This window comes from Triturus cristatus, chromosome 2_2, assembly GCF_964204655.1.
Source record: "Triturus cristatus chromosome 2_2, aTriCri1.1, whole genome shotgun sequence".
Lineage (NCBI taxonomy): Eukaryota > Metazoa > Chordata > Amphibia > Caudata > Salamandridae > Triturus > Triturus cristatus.
Genome location: NC_140582.1, coordinates 174,282,771 through 174,298,077, shown reverse-complemented (window position 1 = coordinate 174,298,077; position 15,307 = coordinate 174,282,771). Strand labels below are relative to the sequence as shown.

Here is a 15,307-nt window from a genome sequence, read left to right as displayed (position 1 = left end):
GTGGTTTAAAATAGATGCTGAATAATGAGGTTGCAAATACGGAGCTTTAGGGAACATCACAAATTACAGTGTCCTGGCTCTCGAGCCTGAGCATTATAGACAACCTTTACAGGAAGACGTAAATAAGAGTGTTTTAGCAGCTTCCAAAATCTGGCCAGGCTTTTTTCATCTGGAATATCAAGGAGCAAGATGTTCCAAGCTTTAGACATCATATAAAAGGAACGACCATCCGACCTGCATTCACTGAACCTAGGGAGAAAAAGCAGAAGTAGAGAACTAGAACATAAAGTCACAGAAGCATTGAAAGGTGAAAACATTTATGACATGTAACTACTCAGAGGAAGATCACAGATGGTTTTATGACAAGAGGCATAATGCTTTGAACACACTGCACTTTGAAACTGGTTTCCAATACAACTAGGTTAGGTGGGAAGAGATGTGACAGTATTTGAAAAGAACCAAAACCAGACAGGACTCTGCATTCTGCATCAGTTGCAGTCAATGAACCAAACAGCAGGAAAGTCCTACATGTAAAGAGTTAGAAAAGTCTAGTCTTGAGGTTACGAGAGCACTTTCCTTTGATTTCCTGGCTATATTAAATAAGGCAAGATCTGCCTGATAACATTCCACAGTCAAAACAAGTTGACATCACCTTATTGATATGAACTTTAAATGTAAGCTGTTTATTAAAAATTATACCCAAGTTGCAAGCTTAGGGCACAGGGCCAAAAATGTATGGCCCTGTCCGAGGTCCACAGAGAAGAGATGCTGAGGACCTCAACCTTAGTCTTATTCACATTCATAATTAAGAAGTCTTATCAGATCCAATTGCCAACTTCACAGAGACATGTCTTAAATTGTTTCCACAGCAACTCCATATCTCCATCTAGATTAAGGATAATTTAAGTATCATGTGCATATGCAAAGAACTTTAGCCTGAAGTCAGTATGTTTCACAAAAGAAGAGACACAGCAATTTAATAATGCAGACCGAGAAATCTATTTGCCAACTCGCTATGGCGAGTCAGATTTATTATGGCAATCAAATTTTCGGGCCCAGTCTGACACGTGTGCTCGACCTGGCAAAGAAAAGGAGTACGGTTCCTTCAGAAACTGAATGAGCGATGAGGGCGTGCTTGCAGTTATTCCTCGGTCCACGGATGAAAAGGGGCAACTTTAGCCATAGAGGTCAAGGTCCCTCAAAGTCCTCTTTAACCCCTTCGCCGCGGCACGAATTCCGCCGCTGCGCTGGGGGGGTTTGGGGGCAGTGCGGCGCCGCCGTGCTCGTGACGGAACCACTCCGTCATGAGTCACGGGCGAGCTGTGCTCATGACGGAGTGGTTCCGTCACGACTCTGCCCACTGCGCTAATCGCCCGCACAGGCGGGGATTTAGCGCTGCGTGGGCGGAGCGGCCGCCAACGGCCGCAGCATGACAGAACCACTCCGTCATGAGCACACGGCGCCCGTGCCTCATGATGAAGTGGTTCCGTCATGAGCACGGAACGGGTTAAGCTAGTAAAAGGCCAGCTACTGCTGTTCTACTAGTCTCTGTACACAACGGGTAGAGCAGTATCTTTTGGTGTAGGCTTGTGTCCCTTGGGTGTGACCAATAGGGACTCAGATGACACCCCCGGGCCCAGGGACTTGGGTCCATCTATAGGCCGTCGAGGATCAGTTGCCCAGCTGCAATTGGTGAGGCTTCCAGGAATGTGGGTTCCAACTTGCCAGGTTCTATAGCTTTGACGGCGCTGGTATTGGTTCTAAGGGGGCAGCTGACCTCTGAAGTCACTTCTTTGATCTTGGGCTCAGAAGTGTCTTTTCTTCAAGTCACAGTCCTCTCTTTGCTAGCCCAAGGTGCGGCAGGTGCAGTCCAGCAGACGGTGAAGCCAGATCCAGGGGTCAGCAGAGCAGTACTTCTTTGGTCCTTTTCTCTAGTTCTGGCATGATCTGAGGTTGAGTGCCATATTCATGCTCAGAAAGGGCCCACAGGGGGTGAAGTGATGCAGTCACCATCCAATGGACTACAAGGACTTACCCTGCCCTGCGATGAATTCAGGCTATGTGTGCCATCTAGCAATACCAGAGTGCACTACTCTGACCACACCCAGGATGTCTGAACCCTTCCTTTAATGTTAAGAGCTTGGTAGCCCATCCCAGAGGTGTGGCTACCTGTAGGGTACAAGCTCAGGAGAAAATCGGCTTACGTACTGTTCTCCCCTATCTGTTCCCTCCACCAGTCTGTCTATCTTAACAAAGGGGCAACCCTTCAGGAGTGTTCCGATCATTTGCCCACCAAAGGCAGCTTCGCCCGAGTGGCTTTCTGCAAGGGGCAGGTAACACCACCATATATAGCCGGCTACTTTTGTTCCTGAGCCAGGGAGTTGTTCACACCAATCCCCAGGAGGACAGAAGGCTGTCTGGCTGGCCTGCGACCATGTGAGGACACTGGACAAACTGGGATACCAACAGGCAACTTTCTCAAATGAGGACTTTCCATAAAAGTGGCATTAAATTCGACTTGGGTATCAAGTTAGTTTTAATACCACAATTAATTTGACACCTCAAAGTACACATTTTAGTAGTCCCATTCAGAAGTTTACCGGGGCGAGGGTTCTGATGGTAACTCAATGTTAGCTAATGGGGCTACTAACTTTTCCACAGCAAAAACAACAACTTTTAAGTGTTACTGTCAGAACATATTGAAAGCATATATCCTACTTAATAACATACAGCTTCCTACCTCAGGGCTCCATAAGCCTGCTTTATGGGAGACTGACATATACTGTTAAGGGAAGTGGGGGCTTTGTAATTAGTTTATATAGGAAAGTCAAACTAGCAGTTTAAAACTGCTCTTTTAGGCTGCAGTGGCAGGCTGGGAGCCATTTTGTACTTTGTCCCACAGAGGGTGACACAACCAGTGCTGCAGCCCTGGGGGAGCTCTCTGTCTTACATACAAATGGTACCCTTGGTACCATGTACTAAAGACTCGTAAGTCAGCTTATGCCAATCGGGGGTAGCCAATCCAACAAACATTTTGTAAGGGGTTAGAACACTGGCACGGAGGTCAGGGTAGCAGGCCTCAGTGCACTCTCAAAGTTGTAAAGACCAGCAGCATCAGTCCAAAACTTTGGGGGTGAACATGCAAAACTAGGCATTTCCTTACATGTGTAAATTACAGTGCGCTACCACATTATGCTTTGGTAATATATTTAATAAAAGTGAGAGATTTTGAACATGAGCTGCAAAACATTCCTGCCCCCACCGTGATGGAAATGCAATTAGTGAACTAAGGGGCAAGTTAGAGTTCATGTGTACCCTGTATGTGGGCTAGATTCTTATTAGTAGTCCAAAGGAAGGGACAAGGGGCTTTATTTAAGGAGGTCCAACGTACTAGCCCCAGAAGCCTATTTTCAAAACGGGGTACAGAGTTCCTCAGGTACAGGAAGAAGAGAGATGTGGACCAGGCGGAGACCCAGTCGGTCGCCAATTGGTTGTGGAAAGAGGTATACAGGGAGGGCCAGGGAAGTGCCCTTTGCGGAACTAGAGCTCTCACACACCCAGCAAGCTAGGTGTCATGCTTCATCATATGAGCACTGCCCCTCGTCAAGTCGGCGCTGCAATCCTTGACGGGCTCCCGGAACCGGGGCTCTTTAACGGGGATCTTTTGTTCCTGCCGATTGTGCTTGGGGGTGAGGGGCCTAGTGGAATAGATGTAGCAGAAAATGGAGATATTTAAAAAGGGTTAGTCAGTCCTAATCATGTATTTATTCTAAAGGTAGACTTCCCTGTTAAAATAAGTGTAGAGTGGCTAAGTCGTAGAATTTAAGGTGTCCAGACGTATAGCTCTACTCTAAAAGATCGACATGTTTCTTGCCATAAAATGTCTGGAGGATCAAGGCAATTCTTCAGGATCATAACACTGTCTACATAAAAGTGGTAATGTGGACTCTACATACCACGTCCTAGGTTGCTGCCCTGTGGAGATAAAGTGACAACATGAAGACGGGAAATAAATTTATAAACATCATCTCTTTATCTAGTACATTATTGGTCAAGGGTGGTGTTGTATAAATCACCAAGCAAACGTGTACAGTAAAACATGGTAAAAAGTGTATTATGGTTAAAACCAGTGAGGGGGGGGGGGATGGGTGTGTTGTGAAGTAGATCACTAGCTACTAACGTTGTGGCTAGTGGAACTCTCAAGGACAAGCAGGGGTACACTCACCTAGTAATTTGACTAGAAGTGCTAGCAACGGTACTGGCGGTTACAAAGGACACCTGTTGGGTCCTACATTAAGAACGGTATACAAGAAAAAATGAAACTTAAGAAGAAGGTAAAATCACTTGGTCAAAATGACGTAAACTGTCAAGATTACACGGAGCATATCGATGCGTAATAGCATAGCCATAAAACAAAATGCCCATCATGACCACAGCATTAGTATGGACTCAGTGAGCCCGGAGATCAAAAAGCTAAAGTCTGTAATGACTCGTCGTTCCCAGCGAGAACGAGGGAGAACGATGTAGCGTGGCATACCGATAGATGAAAGATTGCACTCACCAGACGTCAGTAGACGTAATTCCGTCGACCTACCCAAAACCGCCAGGGACCGGGGTGGTGAAGTGCTTCTGCCGCTACACGTAATTATAGTGTAACTGATAATGACGTATCAGTAGTGCGCCGTTGTATGGCGCGATGACGTCAACCGTTGCTAGGCGATGGCCTGGGACGCTCTAGGTAACGGAGACGTGGGGGCGTGACAGGGTGTAACAACGCCGTCAATAGAGGCGTGGTGTGTTACTTAGCAACATGAACGTGTGTGTCACGCCGCAGATAGGTGGAGGGAGGAGACCGTCTCTGGAACGTGGATGGTGTCAGGGGGAGACGCGCAAAATCCAGAGCGCCAATTTACACATGGTTAGTGTAAATTTCACCCAATACAGTCTACGTAGTGGAGACATGTGTTCACCAACGATGTATATGTTGGGTCTGCCGTGGGGGTGAACCTAGTGCATGTTCACGGGACAACTGACTAATTTCAATCCATATACCCAGTATGGTGGTTAAGTCAGGTATGGCAGTTATGTTATAACATAGAGGTAGAACAGTTATAACAAATTGGTGAATTCGTATTCAGTGGTAATTCAAAGGCCTGTGTGTCATGATGTTGAAATAGCTGTACCCCATGAGCGTAATATGTAATCATGGTATAGAGCTCCAAGGGATGTCATCATTAAGGCCTAAAGTGTCACAAGAGAGTCTATGCACCCACCTCTGTTCAATCCTGAATAGAGAAGCTTTGGAAATCTGTGTGTGGGATTCTAGTATAATCCAATGTAATGACTCAGGGGAGTGATGTGACTCTAAGAAATGTCTGTAAAGTTTGGTCGTGGTACGTTGACAACGTATACTGCTTCTGTGTTCTATTATGCGGGTTTTAACTGGTCGCATTGTCATGCCGATGTATTGTAACCCACATGGGCACGTGATCAAATAGACACATTGTTTGGTGTTGCAGTTAGTGTGTTTCTTGATTATCCATTTAAAATTGGCATGTAAAGTGACTTCTTTGGTGGTACTGGTGAAGTCACAGACAGTACAGGTACCACAGGGGAAATGACCTCTAACAGGTGGAAGGCCCCAAAGTGTAGTCTGTAAAGGGGTAACTTTTCTCTTGGGTCTAGTGTGAACCAACATATCCCGTAGGTTACTGGTCCTCTTGTAGGCAAATCTCGGCCTTGGTATCTGTAATTCTCCTGTATTAAGGATATCCCAATGTTTCAAGATGGTTTTCTTGATCAGGGTTGAGTTAGGTGTAAAGGAAGTCACACATGTCAGGGTCTCTCCAGATGGTTTAGGGTGTATCTCTAGAAGTGATTCTCTAGGGTTATTGAGGGCCCTTTTCATGGAGTCTTTAATCACCTTGTGTGGGTATCCCCTTGTCATCAGGTTGGTAGCTAGAGACTTAGCTTCCATTTTGTAGTCCTTGGTTGAGGTGCAATTACGTCTAATACGTAAGAATTGGCCCACTGGAAGGTTATCTCGAAGGGCTCGCGGGTGGTAACTTTGGTATAGCAGAAGGCTATTGCGATCTGTTGGCTTTTTGAATAAGCTAGTCGAAAGTAGGCCCCCCGATAGTTTAATATTTAGATCCAGAAATGCAACAGTTGTATCTGAAATCGTGTGGGAGAATTTAAGAAAAGGGTTCTGTATGTTGATCCACTGCACAAAGGTGTTACAGATGTCAGTGGGCCCCTGCCAGAAGATGAGAATATCATCAATAAATCTTTTCCAAAGAACTAGATATTGTTGGAAAGGATTGTGGTCAGTATTGATGATCTGTTCCTCAAAAGATGCCATATAGAGGCAGGCCAGACTGGGAGCAAATGTGCTCCCCATCGAAGTTCCCTGGCACTGATGGTATAGTTGCCCCTGATACTCAAAGAAATTCTCAGTCAGTGCTATGGAGGCTAAGTCCATTATAAACGTGATAGGAGTGGGGGAAGACCATTCCAATGAGTTTAGGGCTGTCTCTACTACTGCCAGGGTATCACCCTGAGGGATGTTTGTGTAGAGGGACTCTACGTCAAGGGTTATGAGCAAATCAATACAAGTAGTGTCTTCTATTGAGTCGATTGTTTTGAGAATATCTGTGGTGTCTCTGATGAAGGACGGGATGTTCCTCACCAGTGGTTGTAGGAAATGGTCGACAAACTGAGATAAGGGCTCAAGGATAGAGCCGATCCCTGAGACTATGGGTCTCCCTGGTACCGGACTTATACCTTTATGTATTTTTGGCAAGGTATAAAAATATGGGGTTCTTGGTTCTGTGGCAATCAGGAAAGCTGCTTCTTTCTTGCTAATCCAACCATTGGTCAGACCCTCGTGTACCAATACTGAAATGGTGTTGGCGAGGCGTGGAGTGGGATCAGTGGAGATGGGTGCATAGTACCTGTCGTTGTTAAGCTGTCGTTTACATTCTACGTCATAGTCATCTCTGGATTGAATCACTGTTGCCCCACCCTTATCCGCCTGCTTGATGATTATGGATTCGTCATTGGCGAGAGTTTGGGCCGTAAGTGTCTCATTCTTGGATAGATTATAGAATGGGGTAGGGGAAGGACTTAGGGCTAGATCCTTTAGCACAGCCTTCTCAAAAGTTAGAACCTCAATGGGGGTCATGGCATTATGTGGTGTAAAGGTGGAAGGGTTACTCAATCCTGAGTCTGCCACCTGATTGATTGGTTTATCCAGGAAATAAGAACGTAGTCTGATCTTGCGGAACAATTTCTGAACCTCACATATATCTCTAAATTTGTCAGTTTTAGGAGTGGGAACAAAGCCTAGCCCTTTCTGTAGTAGAGATGTCTCCATGTCTGTCAGAATACGTTCCGACAAATTGACCACTAGTTCTTTTTGTTCTGGGTCTTGCTCCTGGTGTCCATCCCTCCCATGGGGGGGTCCTGCCAGTGAACCTGTTTTGGAGGCCCTCTTCTGTTGCGCCCTCTTCCTCTGCCCCAGCCTCTGTCTAAAAAAGGGGGGCCATTATTGAAGAATTGGGGAGGTCCTTGTTGGAATGGCTGGTATTGCCAATAGGGAGGTGGTGGAAGGGGACCTGGAAACACCGGCGGTCCCTGGAACGTGGGGATATTGTATTGGTAGTTGGCACGTTGATTGCGACGGCCAGAGTTGGTGCCCCAGCTACCCGTACTGGAATTGCTATCAGAAGAACTTCTCCTATCCGAGTTGTCATCAGACGAATAGCTATTCTTAGCTGATGTATAGTCCGGCCTAAGGTATGGATACACTTTTTCTTTATCAAACTTTTGGATATCCTTTTGCAATTTAGCTATCTTCTGTTTCATAAGGTAATCTTTGTTTTCAGATATTTCAGCATTGATCTCCGCAAGTTTATTCTTATATGAAGAGATCTGGATGGTGGTTTTAAGTGCCCCTTCCGCAATTTGTATTCTCACCAGGAGAGCATCTGCCAAACGTCTCGCAGTGTTAATGATGAGAACTAGGAGGTCCCTAGTGCACTTCCATGCAATCAGGGACCACTCCCTTTTGAAGGTGGCGTCATCAAGAAAAAGTCTAGGGAAATTATTAACAATCAACCCTGTTGGAGCGATGTTGGCACGTAGATACTCGGTCATTAGAGCGCCATGTAAAGTTATTTTAAGCCACTCTCTTTTTAACGTTGTCAAGGAGTTCCAGTCATCAGACTGAGACCCAGAAGCAGCATTCCCATCTGTTCCCAAGAGGGAAGGAGTTCTATCAAGAATGTCCGAGACCGCTTCATCTCCGAAGCTGAGGCCTTGGTTGTCCATAGAGAGGGAGGGGAAGGGGAAAAAACAAGTAATTGGTCCAAGGTGGCTAGAATTACTAGACCATTGGTAACCCTATCTAATGTCCCACGGGGGTCACCCGCGCAAAACCAGTAGTCCAAAGGAAGGGACAAGGGGCTTTATTTAAGGAGGTCCAACGTACTAGCCCCAGAAGCCTATTTTCAAAACGGGGTACAGAGTTCCTCAGGTACAGGAAGAAGAGAGATGTGGACCAGGCGGAGACCCAGTCGGTCGCCAATTGGTTGTGGAAAGAGGTATACAGGGAGGGCCAGGGAAGTGCCCTTTGCGGAACTAGAGCTCTCACACACCCAGCAAGCTAGGTGTCATGCTTCATCATATGAGCACTGCCCCTCGTCAAGTCGGCGCTGCAATCCTTGACGGGCTCCCGGAACCGGGGCTCTTTAACGGGGATCTTTTGTTCCTGCCGATTGTGCTTGGGGGTGAGGGGCCTAGTGGAATAGATGTAGCAGAAAATGGAGATATTTAAAAAGGGTTAGTCAGTCCTAATCATGTATTTATTCTAAAGGTAGACTTCCCTGTTAAAATAAGTGTAGAGTGGCTAAGTCGTAGAATTTAAGGTGTCCAGACGTATAGCTCTACTCTAAAAGATCGACATGTTTCTTGCCATAAAATGTCTGGAGGATCAAGGCAATTCTTCAGGATCATAACACTGTCTACATAAAAGTGGTAATGTGGACTCTACATACCACGTCCTAGGTTGCTGCCCTGTGGAGATAAAGTGACAACATGAAGACGGGAAATAAATTTATAAACATCATCTCTTTATCTAGTACATTATTGGTCAAGGGTGGTGTTGTATAAATCACCAAGCAAACGTGTACAGTAAAACATGGTAAAAAGTGTATTATGGTTAAAACCAGTGAGGGGGGGGGGGATGGGTGTGTTGTGAAGTAGATCACTAGCTACTAACGTTGTGGCTAGTGGAACTCTCAAGGACAAGCAGGGGTACACTCACCTAGTAATTTGACTAGAAGTGCTAGCAACGGTACTGGCGGTTACAAAGGACACCTGTTGGGTCCTACATTAAGAACGGTATACAAGAAAAAATGAAACTTAAGAAGAAGGTAAAATCACTTGGTCAAAATGACGTAAACTGTCAAGATTACACGGAGCATATCGATGCGTAATAGCATAGCCATAAAACAAAATGCCCATCATGACCACAGCATTAGTATGGACTCAGTGAGCCCGGAGATCAAAAAGCTAAAGTCTGTAATGACTCGTCGTTCCCAGCGAGAACGAGGGAGAACGATGTAGCGTGGCATACCGATAGATGAAAGATTGCACTCACCAGACGTCAGTAGACGTAATTCCGTCGACCTACCCAAAACCGCCAGGGACCGGGGTGGTGAAGTGCTTCTGCCGCTACACGTAATTATAGTGTAACTGATAATGACGTATCAGTAGTGCGCCGTTGTATGGCGCGATGACGTCAACCGTTGCTAGGCGATGGCCTGGGACGCTCTAGGTAACGGAGACGTGGGGGCGTGACAGGGTGTAACAACGCCGTCAATAGAGGCGTGGTGTGTTACTTAGCAACATGAACGTGTGTGTCACGCCGCAGATAGGTGGAGGGAGGAGACCGTCTCTGGAACGTGGATGGTGTCAGGGGGAGACGCGCAAAATCCAGAGCGCCAATTTACACATGGTTAGTGTAAATTTCACCCAATACAGTCTACGTAGTGGAGACATGTGTTCACCAACGATGTATATGTTGGGTCTGCCGTGGGGGTGAACCTAGTGCATGTTCACGGGACAACTGACTAATTTCAATCCATATACCCAGTATGGTGGTTAAGTCAGGTATGGCAGTTATGTTATAACATAGAGGTAGAACAGTTATAACAAATTGGTGAATTCGTATTCAGTGGTAATTCAAAGGCCTGTGTGTCATGATGTTGAAATAGCTGTACCCCATGAGCGTAATATGTAATCATGGTATAGAGCTCCAAGGGATGTCATCATTAAGGCCTAAAGTGTCACAAGAGAGTCTATGCACCCACCTCTGTTCAATCCTGAATAGAGAAGCTTTGGAAATCTGTGTGTGGGATTCTAGTATAATCCAATTATAATATATTTAATAAAAGTGAGAGATTTTGAACATGAGCTGCAAAACATTCCTGCCCCCACCGTGATGGAAATGCAATTAGTGAACTAAGGGGCAAGTTAGAGTTCATGTGTACCCTGTATGTGGGCTAGATTCTTATTATACATGGAGAAAAAGATGAGTCTATTACATGAAACAAAAAAGTTTTTGTACAGTAGACATGTTGAACTCATATTTGAAGGTGCTTTCATGTGATACTAAAGAGAAAGGTGACTGTGAAATAAACTATTTGCCTTGAAGCACACAATTTGAGACCGGTTTATTGGTCAAGAGTATTACTGTTAGGTCAAGTAGATTATTCAATTCACTAGAGCTACAAGTCTGGTAACATTTTTATGCTTTGCAGAGCAGAAGCACTGTGGCACTCCAATCTTGACCGATTAGAAAACAGAACAAAACTTAGCAAGACATACTTCTTGCCTGTGGTTATTCAGACATGAAGCAGACCAATTACAGACTGTGCCTCCAACACTAGTGTCCCGAAGCCACTTTAACTGAAGGTCATGGGACACGGTATCAAAGGTGGCGATACATAGAGTATAACCAATGCTTTATGGACCTCCAGAATCCAATATCATGCTGAGGTCATTAGAGACCTTTACAAAAACAGTTTTGTTGCTACTATACTTACAAAAAGCTTGATTGCAATGGACGAAAGAAGAGATGATCTACCAGGTAGGATGTCAAGTGGAAGATAACAACATATTCATTAACATTAGAAATCATATGAAGCAAGGAAATAAGCCCATTATTATAAGGAATAGAAGGATGAATATATATCTTCCAAGTGTGGCTCCGTTCATCGACTCGGCGGAGCTCATTCAAGGTGCGGGATCCCGTAGTCGAGCCAGACCGCTTCCTATTAATCACAAATCCTTCCTGACAGGAAAGAAAGAGGGTCGCACTCAGGTAGGAATTTTGCTAATTTTTTCTTTTATTTTCTTAGCTCATAGTCAGGATTGAGGCAACTGACAAACGCGTTTCGGTCCCAACATAAGACCTTTATCACGATCCTAGTCACGCTTAACAATCAACCAGTAAAGTACTTTTTGAATTACTGATGTCATTTCTTGTCTTTGTTTTTGTCAAGCGCTCCTAGCATTGTGGTTGATGCAGTACCACTGAGCAATTTTAGTTACAGTGTTAAATGCATGTGAAAAAACAAAAATTAAAAATAAATAATTGCCATTTACAATTGAAAAGTGAAAGTGAAATAATTTGAGTGAACATTCTATAATGGGTCAATGAATTTAAAATGTCATTGATGGTCATTTACAGTATTTTGTACAGTTCTCTCTTTCAATTCCCTCTAGTGGGTTCGTTTTGACCAATTCTTGTTCTTGACCTTTTTCGATGTTATTCCATTAAACCGCTGGGGCCCATTAAACATCATTTTTAACAATAAATTGATCCATAATAAGTTTATTTTTCTTGTGCTTTTTTTTTCTCATCAACCATGATTTCAGGGAAGCAATTCAAGATTTATAGATGGATATACAATTCCTCACTTTGATTTGAACCATTAGGTGTTGATGTTCTTAAATTTAGAATGTTGCGCGGTTCGATTTTTTCTCTGTTTCCGCCACGATCATTCTGTGGCACTGTTTCAATCCCACAGAATTTGAGCAATTTGCAATCGCTCGTGATGTTGCTCCATATGTTTTGCCACCGCATTTGTTTTATTTTTATTGATAGTGGCCCGAACATGCTCCAATATTCTCTTTTTCAGCTCACAGATCGTACCGCGTACATATTTGAGAAGGCACAGGCATTCAATCACAGACTGTAAATTGGCTCTTGCATGTGATTAACTCTTTGATTTTCCACACTTTGTTGTTGGCTAAATTCAGTTCTGTAGTAGGTTTTGCAATTTGGCAGACTTTGCAGTTATGGCACTTGACAAAACCCTTTGTTTTTAGCCAGTGATCATTCTTCTTGCTTTTTACTTTGAAATGGCTATGAACTAGCTGATCTTTTTAATTCCTGGCTTCATTACCTTCTGCTGTTTGGACTCGTCTCTAGTTTATGGGATGGTCCCAGTCTTTCAGAAGTCAGTTTTGGGGATTCTATATTGAGAAGAAAAAAAAAAAATCACAATCCCCAAGCAGAGTAGGGGAATTTGGAAATAAATCATAAGAAATCTACAGGAAAAACAGGTTGGCTTCAGGTCCTGAAATAGAATTAATTATACCTTGGGTAAAAACAGTTTCCATAGGGCAGTACTGGGATCTCCGACCACCATCGTGATTACGATGAGGCTTTCCGACAAACAGACCTTGGCAGTCTGACCATCTGCCTCGAGTTGTCGGAAATGTAGGATTTGAGGTGCATACACACCCCAATATCCTTCTCTCCAGCAGTCTTCACCGTGGATCCTTTCCTCCAGATCCCTCCTACACCTGTGCAGCAGAACCCCCATGACTTCAATCCTGTGGGAGCCGGAATCCATGTAATTCCTTCTGCAGTATGTATCCCATTGACCGGAATGTGCACATTCCACCAAACTCCAACAATGGGGTACATGGATTTCAAGGCATATCCCCACATATGTGTACAATACACATGTTTTCAGTTACTTTTGTATGCATTTGAAGCAACATATTCTGGGATATGTGGTCTGCCGTAGCTGCGACCTCCGTGGTTGCAGCGGTCACATCGTGATACCGCGGGGAGAAGGCTTCCCTGTCCGCTGGGGAAATCTCTTGTAGACTAAAAGCAGGCTTAGAGCCTGCCCTTCACTTACCATTGTTTGACTTGCACTTGCACTTCACTTTTGTTTCTTTGCTTCTTATTGGTCACTGGCTCCAGGCTTTCTCCTGGGCTTCGAGTTTCTGTCCCTGGAGTGGAGTATGGACCATCTACAGTTTTCTGCCTTCAGTCAGGGTCCTTGCACTGGCAACATGCTTTCCGAGGTACTTTTTTTACTTTGAGACATGCATTCTCTAAAAGGGAATGTGTCTTTAGCCTGTCCATCCTCCTCCTCCTCTCTGTGCATTTCCTAACACCCTCTCGCCATCTGTGGTCTTGTTCAAACATCCTTTGTCAGACCCCCTTGTGCTGCTTGCGCCCCTCCGGCTGTTTTCTTTGGACCCTCCTACCTCCATTACTAGTCTTCCACCAACCTCCTCCCCCTCCTCCTCTTGGGCATCCTGCCCTACTCCTATTACTGCTCCCCACGTCCCCCCCCCATCCCCCGCCCCAAGGACCGCTGTTGCACCTCCCATCCACAGAGCTATTTGGCATTAATCTGTTTTTTAGTGATGTTGCACAGGAGAGGCGGTTGATGTGGAACAACGGTTAAAGTATTTACTTCCCTCATGTATCCCTCCTTTCACTCATCCCAAACCTCATTTCACCACTATGATCTCCCGAATACATTCCTAGAGATTCTTCCCACCTCCAGCTCCCCTTTTACTCAACTCAACCATCATCTTACTACTATGATGTACAAAATAACACTTTCTAGACTCTTCCCTCTTCCATCCCTGCATTATCTTATACAATTAACAGACTTGCATGTCCACCGCTCAAATTAACTCATATTTCCATATACTAATCCACCATTAATCTTTTTGGGCTCCAGAGTAACATACTTATCGCCAAAAAGTGCTTTGAAGCCTCGACTGGGGTAGTAAGTGCTATATAAATACAATTACAATACAGAAGCCGATCACCACTAGTGAGAATTCTAATTTTCCTGGTCCATGTGAAATCTCAAACTTAGACCTTCCAGTCTATCTACCTCCACAGGTGGTTGACATTTAAAATCAGGTTAGTAAATGAGAGTTAGCAGAAGACAGTAATACAAGCACCTGAAAAGGTAATCCAATTGCCACGAAATGTGACAAGCATTGACAAACTGTACACTGCCAGGGCTGGTTTGCTGATCCTACTGAATTTGCACAAGCTTGTAGGGTTATGGCGCAAACATTGGCAAAGCGAATAGCTTTGTGCGGCCTGCTTGGATTGTTATCTTCTATACCTATATGATGGCCACCACGTTACATCTAAATACGATGTGGCAAGGCTTTGCCAATGCTTGTAAACTTATGCTGAAAGCACAGAAAGGACAAATCAGTGCAACAGTGTTTGCTATTCAGTGTGGCTAGGGGGCGCAATACAAAGGTAGTGGTGTGCCAAAGACGAGTTAGGAGGGTGAATCAAGCATTGCTGGGGAGGCACGGAGAGAGAGTGTGTGAGTGTGTGAGTGAGTGAGTGAGTGAGTGAGTGAGTGAGTGAGTGAGTGTGTGAGTGTGTGAGTGAGTGAGTGAGTGAGTGAGTGAGTGAGTGAGTGAGTGAGTGAGTGAGTGAGTGAGTGAGTGAGTGAGTGAGTGAGTGAGTGAGTGAGTGAGTGAGTGAGTGAGTGAGTGAGTGAGTGAGTGAGTGAGTGAGTGAGTGAGTGAGTGAGTGAGTGAGTGAGTGAGTGAGTGAGTGAGTGAGTGAGTGAGTGAGTGAGAGATGAAGTAATTCTCCAACACTGGCTGGTATAAAAAGGTTTATTCAACAGGTCTAAGATACAACTTTATGAGGAGGGGAACAGCCAGTAACTCGCTCCCCGGGAATACAGCATCCCACATTCCAAAAGAATTCTATGACTTCATAAAACATCATGATATACTACAGATAACACAGATAACACATTCTCATTTCCCAAAGAAAAACTAAATACAAATGCCAACCAAATAAATGTTAGAAAACCACAACTCTCACCATTAGAGTCCAGAACAATAATGTTGGCATATCATAGGTCCCTTTGGTACATTGTCACAAAGTCACACATCCAGGTGGGAGGTTGTACATTCCTTCTGCAACTAAAACGATCACAAGATT

At 44.6% G+C, this 15,307-nt stretch overlaps 1 protein-coding gene across 3 annotated transcripts in view; it reads right to left on the bottom strand.

Moving 5' to 3' along the window:
• Positions 1-15,307, bottom strand: part of SMARCAD1 (SNF2 related chromatin remodeling ATPase with DExD box 1) — a 683,175-nt gene that overhangs the window by 640,069 nt on the left and 27,799 nt on the right. The window contains exon 2 of one of the 3 annotated variants that reach the window (XM_085641146.1): positions 15,188-15,288. The exons of the other annotated variants lie outside the window; for them this stretch is intronic. The gene's annotated coding sequence lies outside the window, so the exon portion shown is untranslated. The remainder of the gene's footprint in view (positions 1-15,187; positions 15,289-15,307) is intronic. 3 annotated transcript variants of the gene reach the window in all.